General features: G+C 39.6%; 1 protein-coding gene across 3 annotated transcripts in view; it reads left to right on the top strand.

The window, feature by feature from the left end:
• Nucleotides 1-796: 796 nt before the first annotated feature.
• Nucleotides 797-23,730, top strand: part of PTPN4 (protein tyrosine phosphatase non-receptor type 4) — a 182,338-nt gene continuing 159,404 nt past the window's right edge. The window contains exon 1 of one of the 3 annotated variants that reach the window (XR_016394200.1): nt 797-1,129. The gene's annotated coding sequence lies outside the window, so the exon portion shown is untranslated. The remainder of the gene's footprint in view (nt 1,130-23,730) is intronic. The other 2 variants (XM_022565515.3, XM_089916981.1) reach the window with 2 other exon arrangements.

Below are 23,730 nucleotides of genomic sequence, written 5' to 3'. Positions count from 1 at the left end.
CCCCTGGCATCATTTCAGCTACCACCCAGCCCGCAGGCATCTGTCTCACCGCCAATACATTCGTACCATCAGTAAGATTTTAGAATGCACCTGGCTAAAAACCCCGGCTGGTAAGACCCAGTTCATACGCGTGTTTAGAATGAAAGAATTCCACCTTTAAAAGCACACCGTTCCTGGCACACAGAGGCAACCAAACGTTTGTTTTAGAGATGAACGCTGTTTGTTCTTTGTTTCAGGGTCTATATTTAGGAGAGGAAATGATTCAAAACTGCATCCTAAACCTGTATCCTCTTTCAGCATTGAAGTGCGGACCACCTGGGGCCAAGAGGTCTGGTTTTCCTCTTCAAACTTGGGTTTTTGCCCCTCGGCGGGGTCCCTCAGGTCAGTCGGTCCAGCGGCGGGGGGCGGCGGAGGGGTTTCGCAGTTTCAGTGACCAACCGCCGCGGGGCCACGGGGTGGAGCCACGGGGTGGAGCCACGGCGCTCCGCCCCCTCCTCCAGCCCCTCCCACCTACCCAGGTCCCGCCTCCCTCGCACCTGCGCGTCCCCCGCGCTCCGGCTTGTGCAGCCGCTTCCAGCCCGCGCCGGCGGGAGGGGGCTCGGCCTCGCCTCTCGCGAGATCGCCTCCCGTGGCCGCCGCTGCTGCTCCCGGCCGCTGACTGGCGGCGTCTGCGTAGCCGCCATGTTCGGTTGCTATGCTGTGGCCTGGGAGACGGGGTGTGCTTGAGGGAGGAGGAGACGGAGGGGGGTGAGGGGGAGGAGGAGGAGGGAGGGGCCGAGCGCCCGTTGCACACTCGCACACAAACGCTGCCCGGGATTGCCGTCTGCCCGCTCGCGCCGCGGTGTTCTTCTCCTCCTCCTCGCGGCCCCACATTGTTCTCTCAGGACGCCGGGGTCCCCGGGCCGCCTTCCCCGCGGCCCCACTGCGGGGCTGGATTAGCTCGTCCCCGCAGGGAGGTGCGGGAGCGCGCGGCAGCCCCGCAGTATGAGGTGGTGCCGGCGGCTCGGGGCCGTGGCGCGGCCGCTGCGGCGCCGGCTGCTGGGCGGGCGCTGAGGGAGCCCCGGGGGCGGCGCGGCCGGGCCTCCAGGCTTTTCTTCTGCAGCCGGGAGGACGCGGCTGGGGCACGAAGGTAAGAGGCTCTGGGTCCCCGCCGGCGGCCGGCCCTGCGTGGCGCGCGAGGCTGGTACCTGCGGCCGGATCTCAGGGGAAGATGATGCTTTTTGCCCCCTCGCTTTCTTCGAGGGGCCTCTGCTCTCCGACCTCCTGCGGGTTTTGGTTGCAGTCTCTGTTGTGGGGCAGCCGGGGGAGAGGGGATGGAATGTTCCACGGCCCCTAAACTCGAGGTGAGGTTTTAGAGTCTTCTGAGTTTTCCATTGCTGGTAGGATTCTTTTTTTTTTTTTAATTGGCTCGTTTGAGCGCTTCCTGCACGGACATACCGTCCCTACCCTTGAAGTTTTAAAAAGCCTTTTATGATTCTGCCGGTGCATACTTGTATTTAGGCATCTGCAGTTGAGCCAGAAGGAAAAGTTGAGGACGTGCGGATGCGTGTCCCATGGTTGCTTTAAGATGAAGCGGTTTACAGTGGCACGCGTGCGTGTACGACGGTTCTGGGGAACTTAGAAAGGGAGACTTTATGCCTGCGAGGCGTTAGACAGCGAACCACGGTGGACCAGTGCGATGTGTAGGATTTTCAAGCGCCTTTTCTAGGACAACCGGTACGTCTGCAATATGCCAACTGCTTTTAGAGTCAGAGGTTGGAGGAATATTGGGTTGATGTGACCGGATCTCGGGCCCAGTTGAAACAGGACAGTTTAAGCCGTGTTTATGGAGAAGAAAAAAACCAAAAAGCCAAAGTATCCGACTTGTATAGGATGGTTTGCGTAAAAAGAAGACTGTGGAACAGGAAAGCCAGGGCATTTTTTATCCGGATTTATATACTTCTCATTTTTTTAAGGGGGGGAGGAGATGACCTTAAAATAAATGATTACTCAAATCCCAAAAGGCGCTTAATGGAATAGAGCTAAATATTCTATGAGTTAAATCTTGAATTTGAGAAATTCAATCTACAGATATTTTTTAAAAGCCTTTTTGTAAGCAAAACTTTGTTTTCTATACAGAGCTTTATTACTAACTCATAACAAAAGAGTGCAATCATTTTGTGGATCCCACCATTTTTTGTCAGAATAAATTTATGCTCCAGTTACCACAAAAGCCATTTTTATGTCTCTCTTTTTTTATGGCACACATATCTCTGTCACCATTTTTCACTGAAACGTGTATGGTCCCACAATATCATGATCTTGAGTGGTTTATAAGAAGAGAAACATGGTCTTTTTTTTGTATATGGGAATATTTGTAATTTAGCTAATCTGTTTCAGACATTTGGCAAGAGATTTGAAAACACAAGGAGCCGTCACTCTTTTGTAGTTTTATTAATATTAATTGAGTAGGTTAAAGTTTAAGTTAGAAAAATCACAGGTTCCTCCAAAGTGGCAATGGATGAGGTTGTGGCTTTCTTATTGCCTCTAACCTGCTTAGATTCTAGGCTGTGGGTATTGAATTGTTTAAACCTTGTGGTTTTTTTTCTTATCTTCTAATTGAATATCTTTAAAAATGTCCCTAATAATTTTGTTACTTTAAATTTGTGACACCCAATTTCTAATTTAGGCTAGTCATAAAACCAGCATTGATTGAACACACTTGCTAAAAATACTTTCTGGGTCAGATGTACTTAGGATGCAGCCTCAGGAAAATTCAGTTGAACTGTTCTACTGTGACCAATGTACATTTCATTATTATAGAGGTACTTTAAAAAAATTATAGACCCTCACAATTAGATTTCATCAGTTCAGGCATAGAAGCGTAACTTTAATGTATAAAGTACTTCATGTGGGATAGTAATAAAAACTTTTTAAATGCTTTTTTTTTTTAACTTATGTGACCCTCGTAGACTTCTTAAACTCTGATTTTGTATACTTGAAATATTTTAGTTTTGTCTGCTAAACATAATCAATTTGTATTTTAGTGCGACAATACAGTGTGCAGTGTTATCTATTTAGTATTTGTTTATGACTTATTCTGAGTTCTTTAAGGGGGGCTGTCTGTGGTCATGTTTTTGAGCAAATTATCTTTAAGGAACAAAGTAAGAATGCCAGATGATTTCAAGGAGACGCTGTTATTAATTGTTATTGAGAGGACTCCCTCCTACCCTCCCCCCTTCCCCACCCCCCAAATTTATATGGTCAGTTTTAAACAACAAGGAAGCTTTAAGAATATGGAGAAATCTTGTTTGGTGGATGTTTAAAGACAAATGTTTTAAAGCTGTCCTTTAATTGTTAGTTATTAGGAATGTAAAATTAGTGACCTCACTACAAATGGCAAGTCTGTGTGACTTAATGTGGCTAAGCATGAATTGTTGCTCCTAAATAAAATTTAGTATTGGCAGAAATTCACTGGTTCCAAACTGAGTTGAATTTTGTTGTTTTTCTGGGTAATAACATGCATGTTATGAAGTAGTTTATGCTGTAGTCTAGATTTGTCAAATTAGTTTACTGCGTTAAGCTGTGAAGCCTTGAAGATTGGTTTAGCATTCTGGAAATCCTTTTTATTGTTTGCCAGAAAAGTACTGTAGGAGGAAGGTGTTATTTCTTCATTTAATATTCAGTTAGTAGCCCAGATGGTGAGAAGGAATATAGTGAAGTATTGTAGGATCTTCTCTAGTGGTGTGGAAGTATGGTTACCTAGGAGCAGTGCAATTTATTTCTTTTCCTTTGCATGATCAGTCAGTACAATCATATTTAAAATAGGATGGGAAACGAGAGGGGAAAATTATTACATTCTCCTCCATTTCATTAGAGGCAGTTTCCCCCATGTTCATTCTTCATTTCATTATTCCCGAGCAGAAACGCTGGAAGAGAGGTGCGAGTATTTGGTGGGAACAGAATGAAAATTAGGTACTGTGGATTACCTTGCCAGGAAGATATTAATTTGGGTGAGTTATTGTGCTTGTATGTTTTAACAGGGAGGTTTTATAGAGGAGTAGGAAGAGAAAAGGATCCAGAGGGATGTGTTTATTGTCTGTTATGTGCCAGACAATGTAAAGGGGCTTTTCATGTTATCCCACATAATCATCAAGTACACTATGTGAGGTAAGTATTATTAATCCCCTACTCCCCCTCCCCTCCCCCAAATGGGGGCCAAGGGAAATTAAATAACTTGTCTAGGATCCCACTGCTAGTAAGTAGAATTCAAGCTAGGTCTGTCTGACTCTGAAGCTTATTCATTAGATCATGCTGTCCAGTTAAACTTTCTGCAGTGGTGGCAGTACTCTCATTTGGCATTGTCAGATGTGGTAGCCATTAACCACGTGTGGCATGGAGCACTGGAAATGTGACTATCGTGCCTGACGACCTGAATTTTACTTTATTTTAATTTTTAAAATTTTATTTTAGTTTATTTTTTTAGGCTGCATTGGGTCTTCATTGCTGCACGTGGGCTTTCTCTAGTTGCATCGAGCGGGGGCTACTCTTCGTTGTGGTGCTCGGGCTTCTCATTGCGGTGGCTTCTCTTGTTGCAAAGCACAGACTCTAGGCATGCGGGCTTCAGTAGTTGCAGCACACGGGTTCAGTAGTTGCGGCACAATGGCCCTAGAGCGCGTGGGCTCAGTAGTTGCAGCGCGTGGGCTCTAGGGCGCATGGGCTTCAGTAGCTGTGGCGTGCGGGCTCAGGAGTGTGGCTTGCGGGCTCTAGAGCGCAGGCTCAGTAGTTGTGGCTTGCAGGCTCTAGAGCTCAGGCTTAGTAGTTGTGGCGCACGGCTTAGTTGCTCTGCGGTATGTGGGATCTTCCCGGACCAGGGCTCGAACCCATGTTCCCTGCATTGGCAGGCAGACTCTTAACCACTGCGCCACCAAGGAAGTCCCCGGACCTGAATTTTAAATTGTATTTAATTTTAATCAGTTTAAATTGAAATAACCAGATGTTACTAGTAGCTATAATATTGGACAGCACAACTTTAGATCTTTAGATCTTGCTGCCTAGAAAATCTTAAGTTTTTTTTTTTTCTTTCTTTCCAAGCTGCGCCATGCAGCTTGTGAGATATCAGTTCCCCTGCCAGGGATTGAACCCGTGCCCCCTGCAGTGGAAGGGCAGAGTCCTAACCACTGGACGACCAGGGAATTCCCGATAATCTGAGTTTTGATATTGAATCTGCCGCTGGCTCGTATATGACATTAGGCAAGTTACTTAGTTCATGAGCCTCAACTTAATCCCTCGTGAAAATGAAGAAGAGGTTATCACTAAAAGATTATCTCCAGCATCCCTTCTTACTCTGAAGTTCTGTGATTCTTATTAAAATGTACAGTAGCGTTTAATATTTGCAAGCATTATATCTGAAGGTCCCCTTCTCCTTATACTCCTTATATAAAGACTTTTGTTTGTTTAGTCAGTTTCTCTTTTTGAAAAGTGTGTGTATTGATATAAAGCACACATAAAGGATAATGGATTATTTTCCCCCCAGTTGTTTGGCGAAAACATTGTGTAACCAAAGGCAGTACTTTACCTTGGAACAAAGTTTGAATCTTTAAAGATCTTATTTTCAGCATGCCACTTACCATTTGAGAATATATTACAGTTCCCTGTTGCTTATCAATTAATTCCAAACTTGTTTGCTTGTCCTTAAAAGTTTTCTACCAACTTCATCTCACTAACCCTGCTTCTCATTTTTACTTAAGAAGAAAGCATTCTTTTTCTTCCCCTTCTGCCCTTGTTTCTTCAGTTTAAACATTCCCGTCTCCAATCCATATGCCTCTTCTTTAAGTCTTCCAGAGAATTCACCTTTTTTTCTGGAAGAATGCTGCTTAATCCAGTCATAATGATCAGCTTTTGAATACTGGTAATAAGTACGCTGGTGTTAATATATGATTGCTTAGATGTAGTTAGTTGAGTTTGTACTTTTTAAGTTTTTATGTTACCTACTGTGTGTCCTTAATGAACATGTAAAAAAATTAAAAATGGGGGTTGTTTCTTTTGTATTGCCTTACGAATTTAGTCCATTGCTCAGCAATTCTGCTTTTAAAAAGTTGCTAATAAAAAAATTATAAATACTGTAACAACATTCACCCTTAATCACTACTCTAAAAGATATTTTTGTTTCCTTCCAGGCCATTGTCCTATTGTATTTTTTTTATAAAGTTGTATGGTAGAGATAACAATTTTGAGTTTAATATATTGGAAACATTGTATTGTAGAGGAAGAGCAATGTAGGGAAAAGGTGACAGACTTGGGGTTGGAATCTGGTCTCAAAAACCTTGGAGGAACTGTTCAACCTCTGTGCTTATTTTCTTGTCTATGAAATTAGGATAATAATACTTGCCCTTGAATTGTTGTGAGGATTAGGATAATATATATGAAGCATCCAGCATTATTCTTTATTTTTTCATTTTTAAAAAAAATATTTATTATTTGTTTTGGTTGTGCCCGGTCTTAGTTGTAGCACACAGGATCTTTGTTGCGGCATGCAGGCTTCTTAGCTGTGGCATGCAGACTTCTTAGTTGAGGCATGTGGGATTTAGTTCCCCGGCCAGAGATCGAACCTGGGCCCCCTGCGTTGGGAGCGCAGTCTTAACCACTGGACCACTAGGGAAGTCCCCCAGCGTTATTCTTTAAATAGAAGAGATGATCAATAAATGGCAACTGGTATTGTTTTCCCATCGTCATGAATATTTAAACAATTGCTTAGATATTCAGGTGATTTATCAATCAGGTGATTTAGTCATTTACCTCTTGTTAAATATTTTGGTTGTTCCTAAAGTTTCCACTGTTATAATCTGCAGTGAATACCTTTGTGCTTACAGCTTGTTTCCTCAGTCTAAAACTCTACGACTAGGATAATAGTTTGAATATTTCTGTGCCAAGTCTCTCACAGAACAGTGGGTATTCTTGTTTAGGAAAAGGTGCTAGTTTTAGTATAAAATTATACTTCATTGTTTTAGTTAATGTATTTTGAAAATTTTGGTTTACTGGGGAATGATATAGTGAACATTGATTTGTGTGTTAATTAAACAGACATTTGAATGTCTGTTACAGGGATCACTGGTATACCGGTAAATAAGAAATGATTCTTGTCCTTGAGCTCAAATTCTAGGGTGGTAACATATGTCAACAAACAGTTACAATTCAGAATGACAAGTGTAATAAGATCTGGGGAAAGGAGAAGTGGCATTTGAGCGATGTCTTGAAGGATGAGTTGGAATTGATCTCTGGGTACAGAGAACAGCAATTGCAAAAAGACAAGTATGAAAGGATGCATAGTGTGTTTAGAGAAATGGTCTGTCTATGAGATGCATGTGTCTGATTTTGTGTGTGAATACAAATACAGATTTGTGAGTCCGTGTGCTTGTATATGTGTGTTGAATGTGGTGGGAGATAAAACCTTGTGAGGGTCCTTGTTTGGGCTGTGAGCGCAGTCGTATTAAGACCTTTAGAATAGAGCTTCCCAACTGGGGTGCCCTGAATGGTTTACCATTGTGCCAGAGAATAAGATATCTGTCAGTGTATGTGACCAGAGCATATTGGACCCACCCAGGGTGGTTTCTTTTGACCTAGAATAATCTCTTTGACTTGTCCTAGTGTGCTAAAAATTATTATTTTCTTTGGTGCCAAATTGGGAAAAGCATGGTTTTAGAGGCTCTTAGTTTTGAAGAGTTGATGGTACCCACTCACCCCCTGGCATTCTCAGTGTATATAATCAATAATAAAACCAATACCAAACCTGAGAATAAACATAAAGAAAGTCCAGTCAAAGTCCTCCACTTTTCTCCCTCTCCCCTCCCTGTCCCCTGCAGGAATTGCTTCACTGTTTTGTGTGTGTATCTGAGGTACACTTTTTGGTGCTCCTGCCTGTCTTTTTAGTGCCCTACGGTTGGGAAATCAGCGTTTACTTTGGGAGCAATTACAGGTATTTAAATGAGGGAAGATAACTCCTGACTTCTAGATGATGATGCAGAGATACAAGAATGGTGCCAAAATGATGTTAGAAGGAGCAGAGAAGAAACCAGTTAGGATGCTCCTGCAGCGGTCCAGGTGAGAGATGATAAGAGCCAGAAATGAGCACGTAGGCCTAGAACTGAAAACTGACTAGGCAGTTTCACGAGAACTGAGAGTCCATTTGGATGTAGTGGAAGAGGAAGGCTGATGATGATGCTAAGATTTCTTCTTTGGACACCTGGAAAGGGAAGACCAAATAATTTTTATTGAGTACCCATAGTGAACCAGGCGTTTTGCTAGGCACCAAGGTTGTCATGAGTGCTCGTTGAATTTTAAAAGTTAATTTATTTTGAAATAATTTCAAACATACAGAAAAGTTGCAAGAACAGCACAAAGAGCTCCTGAGTCCCCTTCAACCAATTTCCTTTCCCTTGAACTATTCTTGCAACTTAAAAAATATTTTTTTATAAGGCTTTACTTTTTTATAGCACCTTTAGTTTCACAACAAGATTTAGGGGAAGGTACAGGGATTTCCCATGAGCCTCCCCCCACCCTCTCCTGTTTCCACACATGAACTTCAACCAGTTTTTAACACTGTACTACGTACACTGTGTGTATATGGAAGATAAGCCCACATCTTGCTGTGCTTGGCTCTCTGTAGTGCGTGCAGTGAGGCCTTCCCTTTCAGATGCCCGAAGAAGGAACCTTGACATTGTCTTCAACCCTTTTCCTCTTCTGTTATTGGATTCTCAAATTTCAGTGAAACTACCTAATCATCTTATTTCTGGTCTCTCATTTTCATCTCTACTTCTGTTTCAGAGGAATGCACCATTTCTCACCTAATTAGACTTTTCTGAACCATTTCAGAGCAAGTTGCAGACCTGATGCCTGTCATTCCTAAATAATCTAGTGTGCTTTTACCAAAACATGGGCAGTCTCTTACATAACCCCCAAATCAGGAAATCAGCATTGATACAACACTACCTTCAAAACCCCAGATGCCTACAGCTCAATATCAAAAAAAACCAAAACCAAGAACCAACCCAATCAAAAAATGGGCAGAAGACCTAAATAGACATTTCTCCAAAGAAGACGTACAGGTGGCCAAAAGGCACATGAAAAGATGCTCAAAATTGCTAATTATTAGAGAAATGCAAATCGAAACTTCAATGAATATTACCTCACAACAGTCAGAATGGCCATCATCAGAAAGTCTACAAATAATAAATGCTGGAGAGGGCGTGGAACATTCCCACTCTTGGTGGGAATGTACATTGGTGCAGCCACTCTGGAGAACAGTATGGAGGTTCCTTAAAAAACTAAAGAGCTACCATAAGATCCCGCAATCCCACTTCTGGTTGTATATCTGGAGAAAACCATAATTGGAAAAGATACATGCACCCCAGTGTTCATTGCAGCACTATTTACAATAGCCAAGACATGGAAACAACCTAAGTGCCCATCAGCTGATGAATGGATAAAGAAAATGTGGTATATATATACACAATGGAATATTACTCAGCCATAAAAAAGAATGAAATAATGCCATTTGTAGCAAGATGGATGGACCTAGAGATTATCATAATAAGTGAAGTAAGCTAGACAGAGAAAGGCAAATATCATATGATATCACTTACATGTGGTTAGGGTTACCAAAGGGGAAAGTGGGGCAGGGGGAGGAATCAGGAGTTTGGGATTAACAGATACACACTACTGTGTATAAAATAGGTAACCAACAAGGACCTACTGTACAGCACAGGGAATTATACTCAATATTATGTAATAACCTATGAGGGAAAAGAATCTGAAAAAGAATATATAGGGACTTCCCTGGTGGTCCAGTGGTTAAGAATCTGCCTTCCAGTGCAGGGGACGTGGATTCGATCCCTGGTTGGGGAAGGAAGATCCCACATGCGGTGGGGCAACTAAGCCCGCGGGCCACAACTACAGAGCCCATGTGCTGAGGAGCCTGCACGCCACAACTAGAGAGCCTACACACCGCAACTAGAGAGAAGCCTGTGCACCACAACTAGAGAGAAGCCCACGCACAGCAACGAAAGATCCCATGTGCCACAACTAAGACCCGACACAGCCGTAAATAAAGTAAAGAAATATTTTTTTAAAAAGTATATATATACACACACATATATAATTGAATCGCTGTGTTGTACACCTGAAACTTACATAATATTGTAAATCAACTGTACCTCGATAAAAAAATTTAAAAACAACCCAGAGGCCATTCAGAGTTTTCCAACTCTCCCGGTAGTGTCTTCCTTTCCCTTTTGGTCCAAGATCCAGTTCAGGATCACACATTGTGTTTAATTGTCATGTCTCTTTAGTTTGGAACAGTTCCTTGATATTTCTCTGTCTTTTATGGCCTTGACTTTTCTTGTTCTGTGAGATGTCCCTTAACTTCGGTCCACTCAGTAGTTGCTCATGTGTGGACTGAATGTGTTGTTGCCAAGAATACCATAGGAATGGTGTCTCTTCGTAGTGTATCACTGGGAGGCATACGGTGTTGTCCCACCACTGGCGATGTTTAACCTTGAGCACCTTACTGAGTTCATTTCTGCTGGGTTTCTTTATCATACAGTCATCATTTTCCTCTTGTAATTGGTAACTCTTTTGTGGGAAGATTTCCAAGATTTTGTTAATGTTCTATTCCTCATCAGACCTCTGCCCACTGGCTGTCGGTCCACTGATGCCTCCTGCCTGGATCAACCACTGCTATGAAGGTTGCCACCTGCATTTATTAATTGATTTTTTACTGAAAAGTTTTCTTTCTTTCATGTATTTGTTCATTCATTTATTGATGTAAATAAATAAGGGAATTTATTTCTTTATTTACATCAGTATATACCCATGGATTCCTGTTCCTATTCAGTGGGTTTTATTAGTTATTATAATTTTATATTTTATTTTGATGCTTAAATTGTCCTAGATTTGGCTAGTAGGAGCCCCTTCAAGATGGGTCCCATCTTTTTGACACATCCCCATCCTTTGAGTATTTCCTTACTTTCTGGCACATCAAGATGTTCCAGACTCATTTCGTACTTTTCCTGTCCCAGCTCTGGAATCATCCATTGGAATCCTGATTTCTTTTAGTGGAGGTGGTATTTAGAAATCAAGGTTTGGATGCTCAATGTGCTCATTTCTGCTGGGGTGTCCTTACATTTAGGGCAGACAGAGCTAGGAAATATGTGTATATATGTACACATCTGAATCTCTTTCTTCATCTCACTGTGTATATATTTTAAAAGTTCACACTGATGCATCCATTTCCAGTCTAACACTCCAGGTTTCTTTCTGTCTTTCCAGTCTTCCTATCTCTATATTTCTACATACCATCTAAAGCAGTGAGATTCGGCTCCCATTGTCCTCAGTACATTTACTTACTTGCTCAGTCCCCTTGTAACTGCTAGTCTCCCTGCCCCAAGCTAGTTGTCTCCTGCCTGCCACCTCGAGGCCCATGCATGGGGTCCTCAGGGCATGCTGTCAGTTCTGTGCTAGGAAGGGAAGGGAACTTCTCATTTAACCTTTTTATTTCCCTCATTTAATCCAAACAAAAATTTGTCAGAAAGGTGTTATCCCCAGTTTTAAAGGATAACAAAGCTGAAATTCAGAAAGGTGTGTGACTTTGGGCGTATTACCAGTAAATAGCAGAACAGATATTTTGAACTCAGATGTGCATGACGTTGAAGCATCTTTTTTTCCCCCTGTACTGACTGCATAGCCTCCAGCTTCCTGAAAATAGTTGGGAATTCAGAGTGTCAGAATTTAGGGTTGTATAGATGGTAGTTGAAGCAGTGGATGTGACTGTTACTGCTTATGAATTGTGTGTAAAGTTAGGAAGAGGGCCACTGGCAGGGCCCCCACCAGCATCATTTAAAGAATAAGGGCTCAGAAGAGAGAGGAGAGTCCAGTTGTGTGGGGGGAAGGTGATGGAGGAAGGAGTTACAGGAAGGTGTCAGATGCTGCGGAGAGATGAGAACAAAAGTGCTTTGAATTTGACTGATGGAAAGTTATTATGACCAAATTTCTTAGCGTTATCTAGTCTACGTTCACCATATGTCTAGTTTCCTCTATGTACTTTCTTATCACACCCCCTACTGTAACTCTTCTGCTACAGTGAATCTCAAACTTTACTAAACCTCAGAATAACTGTAGCAGCAGTAGCATTAAGGCAGATTTCCTGTTTTATTTAGTAATTCTTTCATTTAAAAAATACCTTGGAGATCCTTTGACTTCCATATACAGAGAACTCCCCACTTTTTTCCTTCTGTTTTTATGTAAATATAGTGACATATTCTGTTGTGTCGGTATACTATTAGGCTAACTGATCCTAATTATTTAATTAATTATTTAAACTTTTACTCTGCTTTAGTTTTTTATGCCCTTTTTACTTGTGTAACTCCCTCACTTTCACAACTTCTGTATGAACTAGTGCTCCCATGAGACATTTTTCATTAATGACCTGCCTTACTTTCTTTACCTGAAGTCCTCTAATGCCTAGTTGGATAAGCCTTTCCGACTTTGTGGCCAAGGAAAAGACTTCCTGATTTCAGTAGCTCAGATGAAAAACTCAGTAGCTTCTCTTTTTATAAGAAAAAGAGAAAAGGACAAAACTAATATTCATTGAACTGTACTGGATGTTTTAATGTATGAGATTGCATTTAGTTCTCCCACCAACCCTGTGGAGTAGGTAGTGTTATCCCCTTTTTATAGATGAAGAAGCTGAGGCTCAAAAAGCTGAGTTGTCTAGACCTTCACAGCTAGAAAATATCAGATTTAGGTTTTGAAAGTAGGTTAATTTGAGTCCAGAATCTGTGTCTTTTCTGCTGCTGTCCTATTTTCTGTCTCCTACTTTTGAATTCCTGAACTCCAGTCTTACAGCTGGAGTGCCTTTCATCAAGAACCGTGAGGAGAGACATGTTTCCCTACTGTGTGTTTCTGACTGCTGGGATGCCACCTGCTTGTCTGCCCTCTACAGCTAAGGCCCTGCTGGCCTGGGGCACTGCCTTGCCTGCTACTGTAAGCTGTGGATATCATTTTCTCATTGCCTGTCCCAACAGCCTCTCATCAGCACTGTTGAGTTTCCCTTTCTACCCTCATTTACCTTGTTGTAGCCCTGTCACCACTTGGTAGTATGAAGCTTGGGCACAACTTATGAAATTGTGAGGGATGATTTTTTTAAAAGGTCATCGTGTCTTGTCTGGACTTTTGCAGTAGTCTCCTTAAAGTGTATTCTGCCATTGGTTTTGCCCTTTTTTTAACCCTCCTCTATACTATAGCCAGAGTGATCTGACATGCACATCTGATCACTTTATGCCCCTATTCAGAATTTTTTTATTGCCTTTCCATCTGTGTGTAAGATAAAATCTAAACTCATGGTCAGCCCCTATCTACCTCTCCAGACCTCACTCCTGGTATTATCTGGTATGCACAGTGCCTTGCATATGATATGTGCTAATTAATATTGACTACACTTTGAGTGAATAGAATAAATGAGTTTTCCAAGGAGATTAAAATTTGGGAAATAATCAGTTTTTAAAGTAAGGTTGGTGTTCCTTTTGTCTGTTTCTTTTTAAGGTATTTCTTATTGCATGGAAGTAAAATATTTTTACAAACTCCAAGGATTTCTGAATTGTTTTACTTACATTGGAATTTTACAACTCTACTTGGTTTATTTATATTTCCAGCTGGATCCATACTACAGTCAGTTACTATGGCGACAGAAGCTACTAGGGAAATGGGGAATCTTCACTGGAAAGGGTTTTGTGATTTGGAAAAGTTCTCCCAGGTGATTCTGATCTTGTGACCCACCTTGCATCCGGTTATTTTTATGGTTTTTGGTCTGTGTTAGCATAATTGTTTACAAAAGAATTGTGTAGGTCAACAGTTCCTTACATGAAATTCTGAGATCCCCAAGCCCCTGAAAAACAAAAGTTTTTGTAATTAATTTGGCAGCCAAACGTGACATATACTGATGTGAGGCTCTTTATACATTATTTACTCCACTTAGAGTGAACATTCTTAAGGTTCTCTACAGAAGTTTTAAATAGCAGTATGGTTAATACAGGGTGTTACCTAGACAGACCCAACCAAGAATGTTACTTAATATAAGGTAGCTGTGCAGTATCACCTCTTTATAATTTAAATATTCTGAAGTTCAAAACACTTCTGAAGGGGCTTCCCTGGTGGCGCAGTGGTTAAGAATCCACCTGCCAATGCAGGGGACATGGGTTCTAACCCTGGTCTGGGAAGATCCCACATGCCGCGGAACAACTAAGCCTGTGCGCCACAGCTACTGGGCCTGCGCTCTAGAGCCCGTGAGCTACAACTACTGAGCCTGCGCGCCACAACTACTGAAGCCCGTGCGCCTAGAGCCTGTGCTCCGCAACAAGAGAAGCCACTGCAATCAGAAGCCCGTGCACCGCAACGAAGAGTAGCCCCCGCTCGCCGCAACTAGAGAAAGCCAGCAATGAAGACCCAACACAGCCAAAAAAAAAAAAAAACCCACTTCTGAAAGTGTTTTGAAACCAGAGGTTTCAGATACAGGATTGTAGACCTGACCCAATTTTTACTACCACCAGTTTCCTTAGCAATGGGTGATAAATGGCACTTTGTTTTATTTTGAATGTCTTTTTAGTGATAATGTAGTTGGGCTTTTTAAAAAAAAATCAGTGATTTCATTTCTTCTTGCAAACTGTCTGTAAATTTTTTGTTCATTTATCTGGTAGAGTCTTAATTATTTTTTCTTACCAATTTATAATATTGTAGACATTAACTGATTTTTCTGTGAGCACAGTAGCTTGCTTGTACCATATTCTAAGCTTTTTGTATGTAGCATATCGATAGGAAATGCTGCAAGTCGAACACCCATGTGTCACTGCTTGTAGTGTAAGGGAGGTGACTGTGTTCCTTTGCTCAAAGTCCTGTGTTAGAGTGAAAACTAAGGTTTTCACCATGGCCACCAAGGCCCACGTGACTCGTGGCTCCTGCTTTCTCTCTGACCCCGTCTCTGACCCCTCTCCTTATCCACTTTTCTCAGGGTACACTGGCCTCTTTGGTGTGCTCCATGTCACGTCTTCTTGCTGTTCTTCCCTCTGCCTGAACACCTTTCTAGGCACGGGCTCCGGGCCGAGCATCCATATAGCTCACTCTTTGACTTCCTTTCAAGTCTGCCAGAAAGTGAACTTCTCAGTCATGCCTGCTCTGAATACCCCATCTATCTAAAATTGCTCCCTGCCCCACATTCCCTGCTCACTACTTTATAACATATGTCATTTTTTTCCCTTTCCTCATTAGAATGGAAGCTCCACAAGGGCAGGAGCTTTTATCTTGCTTTATTTGTTGATATAGTCATGTTGCTTTTCTCTGTCTGGCACATTATGGAACATTCAGTAGATAATTTGAACAAGGGAAGGGTTAGGGGAAAGTAAAGAGGAACATTAATTGTCTAACATGTATAGACACTATTTGAGGCTTTTATTTTGTATAAATTTCACAAATTTTTATTGATGAAATCAAAATATAGTAATTGAATATAATATTTTGTTGTATTGGTCTAGTAATGAGAAGAATATAATCAGTTTTTATGGGATAATATTTCCCTTAAGTAGCGTTCAAAGTTAGCATCCCCTCTCATCAGATCAATTGAGAATGTTCATCTGTAAAAACCATTCTTAACTCGTGACCCCAAAACAGACAGTGAGCAGGTTTGGCCTGTGGGCCATAGTTTGCTGGTCCCTGGCCTGTGTGACTTTTGCCCAAATTAATGCAAACTCCTCCTCAATACGGTCCCAAATATCTTTCCACCTATAATTGTTGCTGTTCCTCTGATGAATTGTTTTCCATCAGTTAACTGGATTACTGTTGTTTCTTAGATTTCTCTGGTTTCTGAGGCTTTTAATAATACTCTGTTTTAATTCTGGTGTAACTAGAATATTTTAATAAAAGCATAATGTGCAGTTCCAAATTTTTTCCTAAAGTCAGTTTTGACTATTTAGAGGCAGCAATGATGATGATAATATGGCTAACAGTTATTAGATACTTTTAAGTGTCAGGTGCTGTGCTAAAGGCCTCTCATGTATTATCTCATTTCACCTCATAGCAACTCATTTTATAGATGAGGTAACTGAGGCACAGAGCGGCTCAGCAGCTATCCAAGGTCATAAAGGTAGTAAGGATTTGAACCTTAAAGCAGTCTGATTTCTGAGCCCACAGTCTCACCTACTACGCAGTATTCCCATGTGTACTAATTGTTTGTATTTTTATAGTCTTGGCCCCTTTGCAGAGTGCCTTCTCTTTTAATCTAACTTTATTTGTGAAAGACTGATAATCAGTTCTTTACAACCAAAAAAAGGATCCATGAGAACATGAGGCAATAAGTAGGATTGGATGGTATTATGAGGAGATGTAAAGTCAGTAGCTTTCCCACTGTTTACGCTTTACCCCAATTAAGAGGTATCTTTTATATCATGCTCTTGATAGCTTCTCTTTTACACTATTCTATTTTGTTAAAAAACATAGGTGTTTGATCCACTAATTTGATTTCATAGCCAATGAGTTTCAAATTATAGTTTGAAACATTTCATTACAGTTAGATGCTATAAACTCTATTGTTTGTGTTCAGTTACAAAGAAAATTCTGCTTATGTGAAACAGTTGCTTTCTAAAGGAAGGATAGAAACTCTAGAGGCCAGCTTTCTTTCTCCATTTCTTTCTTTCTTTCTTTCTCTCTTTCTTTCTCTCTTTCTTTCTTTCTCTTCCTTTCTTTCCTTTCTTCCTTTCTTTATTTTTTTCTTTCCTTTCCATCTAAAAATGCTCTACACTAAACCCCTAACTAGTAAGAAAATAGTTTTTGCTGAATAAGAGGGGAACACCAAAGCCCAAAAGATGATACCACATATACTACACGGCTGGCCCTTTTTAGACAAGAAGAAAGCAATTTGCATTGGCTGTTGGTACTTTGGAAGGATTGACTTTATTTTTGGAGTCTCCTATGGAAGAGACTAGATCAGAAATTTAGAAAGTGAAGAGGGAAAGAACTAGCGGCTGCTGAAGTTGTTTCTAATACTTAGGCAACGAGCTACAGACAGGAGAGAGACAGTAGTTCTTTGACTCACTAGGACAGTTTGTTTTATATCTTTTTTTAGTATACTGTTTCACTGAGTTATTTAAAGTCTCTTTCCCAACTAGACTGTGAGCTCATTGAGGGCAGAGAGCTAGATATATATATATTTATATCTCTAGCATCTAGTGTTGTGTCTAGTAACTAGGAGCTGCTGACATGTTTACATGAGTAAACAGGTGTATTGAGGGCCCAGGATTAGGGAACTCTTTAGAGGCTTTAGCGGGTTAGGTCTCTCTCTCTCTCTCTCTCTCACTCACGCACTCTCACAAACACACAGTACTTTCAATGCTATAATGTATAAATAGGAAATAATGAAATGTAAAATATTAAGTAACAAAAAAGGAAAAGCCTCAGGTAAATAAATTTGTTGCAAGAAATAGTTCAGATTAGTCCTGTGTTTATAGTTCACAATGAATATGGTATTTATTTTGGCATGGTAATTCAGCATTCTTAGAGGTCAGTAGCAGTTGAATAAAGGGTATCAGAGGACATTTGGAAAATGCTGCCTGTATATCAGCGAATCAGTGTGCATGTCCAGTGCACATGTCTCAGGTGATTGGTTTGTGCATGATTAACTGAGATACTTTTTTGCTGTACTATACCATTTGTTAAATAAGAAACTTCTTGTTTAAGTTATTGTATAATAACTACTATGCAAATGTGTTTGGTATATTAAATATATATAGAGAAATTTTAGATCAAAACTATTGCTACATTTGATTTTTTTTTTTTCCCTTCTACAGGGTAACAGTGTTCTAGCTCATAGTATTTATTTATTTATTTATTTAGGCTGCACTGGGTCTTAGTTCCAGCATGTGGGATCTTAGTTGCGGCATGTGGGCGTTTAGTTGCGCATGTGTGCAGGATCTAGTTCCCTGACCAGGGATCGAACCCAGGCCCCCTGCATTGGGAGCACGGAGTCTTACTCACTGAACCACCAGGGAAGTCCCTATAGCTCATAGTTTTAACACTACTGTCCTAAGAGAATCTGGCCTATTCAGTGTTATATTGCCAAGTTTAGTTCAGAGGGCTGAGGGAGCCTTCATTGAATAAGTGTTATAGCAATAAGCTAAATTATGCAGTCCAGTACTTACAATACCAACATTTTAATTTATAGTTACATCCATATAAGAAATTAAGATTGTAGCAAAGCATATGGTTCATTGGAGAACATCCCATACAAAATGATAATGGTAAGGGATTGTCAGTTATCCTGAAAACTTTTTGTGAGTGGTTAATTGCTTCATAATTTTGGATAACAAAGGTTTTGTTTTTATCTGCTTCTTTTAAGTGTGAAAACAGAATTTGAAAGGAATTTCTTTTTACTCTTTCCTCACAACTTTTTATTTTGAAAAATTTCAAGCTTACAGAAAAGTAGCAAGAATAGTATATTGAACACCTATGTACTCTTCATATAGATTCACCAATTGCCAACGTTTTGCTACTTTGCTTTATCTCTCTCTGTGTTTATATATTAAAAATTTCTGAACTGTTTGAAGGTTGCAGACATCATGATCATAACACTTTACCTCTAAATGCTTCAGCGTGCAAACATGCATCTTCTAGAAATAAACACATTCTCCTGTATAACCACATGATCACACTCAGGGAATTTAACATTGACACTATATTATAGTACATTGACATTGTACTATAATCTGAAATACATTCCATGTTCAAATTTCTCCAGTTGTCCAAACAAGTCCCATAGATATAGATGACTTTTTTTTTTCTGCTTCATGATTGGATCAACGACTACACGTTGCATTGCATTGTTACGTCTCTTTTAATCTACGCTGCTTCCCCAGCCTTCTTCTAATCTCTTTCTTCTCCCTTTTTCCTCATCCCCCTCACATTTTTGAAGAATCCAGGCCAGTTGTTTTGTAGAGTGTCCCTCAATTTGGATTTGTCTGATTGTTTTAATTTATTTTTTTCATAATCAGATTCAGGTTAAACATTTTTGGCAGGAATATTACATAGGAGTTGTGTTCTCAATGTGTAACATCATGGTGCCTATTACGGTAGTTTTGGTGAGGTTAAATATGATCATTTGGTTAAGGTGGGATTTGACAGATTTCTCCATTGTAGGGATACCTTTCACCCTTTGTAAGTAATCAGTGGAAAAATACTTTGAGATTATGTGTGTATCTTGTTCCTCAATAAAATTTCACCCAGTGATTTTATCATTCATTGATGATTCTTGCCTAAATCAGTTATGGTAGTTTTAAAATGCCAGTTTTCTATTTGTGTTATTCTACATTTATCATTTGACATTATTCTACAAAGAAGAGTTTTCCCTTCCCTGACTTAAATTAGTATCAGTTTAGACCTGTGGATTTTTGTTTTATTCAGAGTATTATCTATTCTTGTTACTATTTACCGTAAAACTTAAGTTGTCTCATTTAACTGGTGGGAGCCCCTTTTAACTGCCTCTCATGTTTTTTTATTTGTTTCCATCAGATTTTTAGGACTTCTTTACTTACCAGCACAAGAGATTTAGCCTGACCTTGTATCTTCCCTGCCCCAGCTCTGGAATCAGCCTTTTCTCCCAAGAAGTCCTGGTTTCTTTTAGTGTGTAGTAGTATATAGGGCGTTATGTATGTTCAGTGTTATTGGACTATTGCTTCTAGGTTCTAATAGTGGACAGAGATAGCAAATATATATAAATTTTAATTTTTTAAAAAAAAATTTATTTGAAGTATAACTGGTTTACAATATTGTGTTAGTTTCAGGCGTACAGCATAATAGTGATTTGGTATATTTGCAGATTGTACTCCATTATAAGTTATTACAAGATAATGAGTATAATTCTCTGTGCTATACAGTATATCCTTGTTGCTTATCTATTTACATGCAGTAGTTGATATCTCTTAATCCCATATCCCTCATCACTGAGTATATTAGCTGTGGGTTTGTCATAAATAGCCTTTATTATGTTGAGGTATGTTCCCTCTATACCAACTTAGATTAGTTTTTATCATGAATGGATGTTGAATTTTGTCATATGCTCTTTCTGTGTCTGTTGAGATGATCATGTGATTTTTTTCCCCTTCCTTTTGTTAATGTGGTGTATTACATTGATTAATTTGTAGATATTGAACCATCCTTGCATCCCTGGAATGAGTCCTACTTGATCATGGTGTGTGATCCTTTTTATGTATTGTTGATTTCGGTTTGCTAATATTTTGTTAAGGATTTTTGCATCTGTATTCACCAGAGATATTGACCTGTAATTTTCTTTTTTTGTAGTGTCTTTGTTTGGATTTGTTATCAGGGTAATGGTATCCTCATGGAATGAATTTGGGAGGGAGTATTCCCTCTACTTCAGTTTTTTGGAATATTTTGAAATGGATAGTTGTTAGCTGTTCTTATATGTTTGGTAGAATTCCTCTGTGAAGCCATTCAGTCCTGGACTTTTGTTTGCTGGGAGCTTTTAAATTACTAATTCATTTTCACTACTAGTGATTGGTATGTTTGGATTGGTTCAGTCTTGGAAGATTGTATGTTTCTAGAAATTTATCCATTTCTTCTAGGTTGTCCAATTTGTTGGCATGTAAATGTTTGTAGTATTTTCTTATGGTTTTTTTGTATCTCTGTGAGATCAGTTGTAATTTTTCCTCTTTCATTTCTTATTTTATTTAGGCTCTCTTTTCTTGATGAGCCTGGCTAAAGGCTTATCAATTTTGTTTATCTTTTCAAAAATTCAGCTTTTGGTTTCATTGATGTTTTCTATTGTTTTTTGTTTTGGTCTCCATTTATTTATTTCCTGTGATCTTTATTATTTCCTTCCTTCTGTTGTCTTTCAACTTTGTTGTCTTTCTAATTCCTTTAAATGGTAAGTTAGGTTGTTTATTTGAGATTTTTTGTTTTGTTTCCTGAGGTAGGCCTGTATCATTCTAAACTTCCTTCTTAGAACTGCTTTTGCTGTGTCCCATAGATTTTCGAAAGTTGTGTTTTTATTTTCATTTGTCTCCAAATATTTTCTGGTTTCCTCTTTCACTTCTTCATTGACCTAGTGGTTTTTTAGTAGCATGTGTTTAGTGTCCATGTGTTTATGTTTTCCCATTTTCCTGCCCTGTGATTGGTTTGTAGTTTCATACCGTTTTGGTCAGAAAAAATGCATGCTATAATTTCTGTCCTCTTAAATTTGTTGAGACTTGTTTTGTGGCCTAGCATGTGATCTATCCTGGAGAGTGTTCCATGTGCACTTGAAAATAATGTATATTCTGCTGTTTTCAGATGCAGTGTCCTATAGATATCTATTAAGTCCAACTGGTCTAATGTGTCATTTAAGACCACTGTTTCTTCACTAATTTTCTGTCTGGATGATCTGTCCATTGATGCAAGTTGGGTGTTAAGGTCCCCTACTGTTATTGTATTATTGTCAATTTCTCCCTTTATGTCTGTTAATATTTGCTTTATACATTTAGGTGCTCCTATGTCAGTGCATATATGTTAATGAATGTTATATTCTCCTGTGTTGATTTCTTTATCATTATGTAATGCCCTTCTTCATCTTTTGTTATAGACTGTTTTAAAGTCTAGTTTCGCCAGCTTTCTTTTCATTTCCATTTGCTTGGAATACCTTTTTCCATCCCCTCACTTTCAGTCGTTAGCTCTGAAGTGAGTCTCTTGTAAGCAGCATATATATGGGTCATTTTAATCTAATCAGCCACCTCATGTCTTTTGATTGGAGCTATTTATTTATTTATTTATTTATTTTTGGCTATGTTGGGTCTTCGTTGCTGAGTGCGGGCTTTCTCTAGTTGCCGCGAGCGGGGGCTACTCTTTGTTGCAGTGTGTGGGCTTCTCATTGCAGTGGCTTCTCATTGCAGAGCACGGGCTTTAGGTGCGTGGGCTTCAGTAGTTGTGGCACATGGGCTCAGTAGTTGTGGCTCACGGGCTCTAGAGCGTAGGCTCAGTAGTTGTGGTGCGTGGGCTTCGTTGCTCTGCAGCATGTGGGATCTTCCTGGACCAGGGCTCGAACCCATGTCCCCTGCATTGGCAGGCGGATTCTTTACCACTGTGCAACCAGGGAAGCCCTTGATTGGAGCTTTATTCCTTTGACACTTAAAGTGATTATTGATCAATAAGTATTTATTGACTTTTTTTTACTTGTTTTCTGCTTGTTCTTGTAGTTATTCTCTGTTCTTCTTTTAGTTTCTTCCCTTGTGATTCAATGATTTTATTTAGTGGTATACTTGTGTTCCTTTCACTCTGTTTTTCTGTATCTATCGTAGGGTTTTGAATTATATTTACCATGGGGTTCATATATGTTGACCTATAACTATATCTGCTTGTTTTAAACTGATAGCCATTTAAATTCAAACACATTCTAGAAGATCTACATTTTTTACTCCCTTTCCCCACATTTTTGTTTTTTGATGTCATATTTTACATCTTCGTGTTTATCCCTGAATGGTTCATTGTAGTTATGGTTGATTTTATAATTTTTGTCTTTGAATTTTCATACTAGCTTATTTAAGTGCTTGATCCACAACCTTTACTAAATATTTGGCTTTTCTAGTGGGGTTTCTCCTTTCCTATAAATTCTTCTTGTTGTAGGCTTTTCTTTTTTACTTAGAGAAGGTCCTTTACCACTTCTTTTAGGGTCAGTTTAGTATTGATGAGTTCTTTTAGTTTTTGCTTGTCTGAGAAATTCTTTATCTCTTCTTCAATTCTGAATGATAATCTGGCTGAGTAGAGTATCCTAAGTTGTAGGTTTTCCCCTTTCTGCACTTTAAATATATCAAGCTACTCCCTCTGGCCTGCAAAATTTCTGCAGAAAAATCAGCTTATAAACTTATGGGGGTTCCCTTGTATGTGACTCTGTTTTTTTATTGCTGCCTTTAGAATTCTCTCTTTATCTTTAACTTTTGCCATTTTACTATGATATGTCTTGGTATGGGTCTCTGCGTTTATCTTGTTTGGGACTCTGTGCTTCCTGTACCTGGATATCTGTTTCCTTCTTCAGGTTCAAGAATTTTTCAACCATAATTTCATCAAATATTTTTCAACCCTTTTTTCTCTCTTCTCCTTTGAGACCTCTATAATGTGAATAGTATATGCTTGATGTTATTTTAGAGGTCCCTTAAACTGCCCTCATTTTTTAAAAGATTGTTTTTGTTTTTGCTATTCTGATTGGGTGATTTCCATTATTCTATCTTTCAGAATGCTTATGCATCCTTCTGTATCACCCAGTCTGCTGTTAATTCCTCTAGTGTGTTTTTCATTTCATTTATTATATTCTTCAGCTCTGATTCTTCTTTATATTTTCTTCTTCCTTGTAAAATTTCTTACTGTCTTCATCTGTTCTTTTCAGGCAGCATTTTTACTATGAATGCTTTGAACTCTTTATCTGGTAAGTTATTTCTCTTTCATTAGGTTTTTTTACAGGCCTTTTTTGTTTTTCTTGTTCTTTCATTTGAAACAAATTTCTCTGTCTCCTCATTTTGGTTAACTTTCTCTGTCTATGAAATCAGGTGAAACACATTATCTGTCACAGTCTTGAAGGAGTAGACTTGTGTGGGAGTGTCCCTATACAGCCCGCAGACAGTGGCTTTGGTAGGAGAGCTGGATCTGAAGTGAGCACGGGTCACACCTCAGGGT

This window comes from Delphinapterus leucas, chromosome 8, assembly GCF_059928025.1.
Source record: "Delphinapterus leucas isolate spDelLeu-1000000601 "Yukka" chromosome 8, BTC_Dleu_Yukka2, whole genome shotgun sequence".
Lineage (NCBI taxonomy): Eukaryota > Metazoa > Chordata > Mammalia > Artiodactyla > Monodontidae > Delphinapterus > Delphinapterus leucas.
This window is presented reverse-complemented; position numbering and strand designations above follow the sequence as displayed.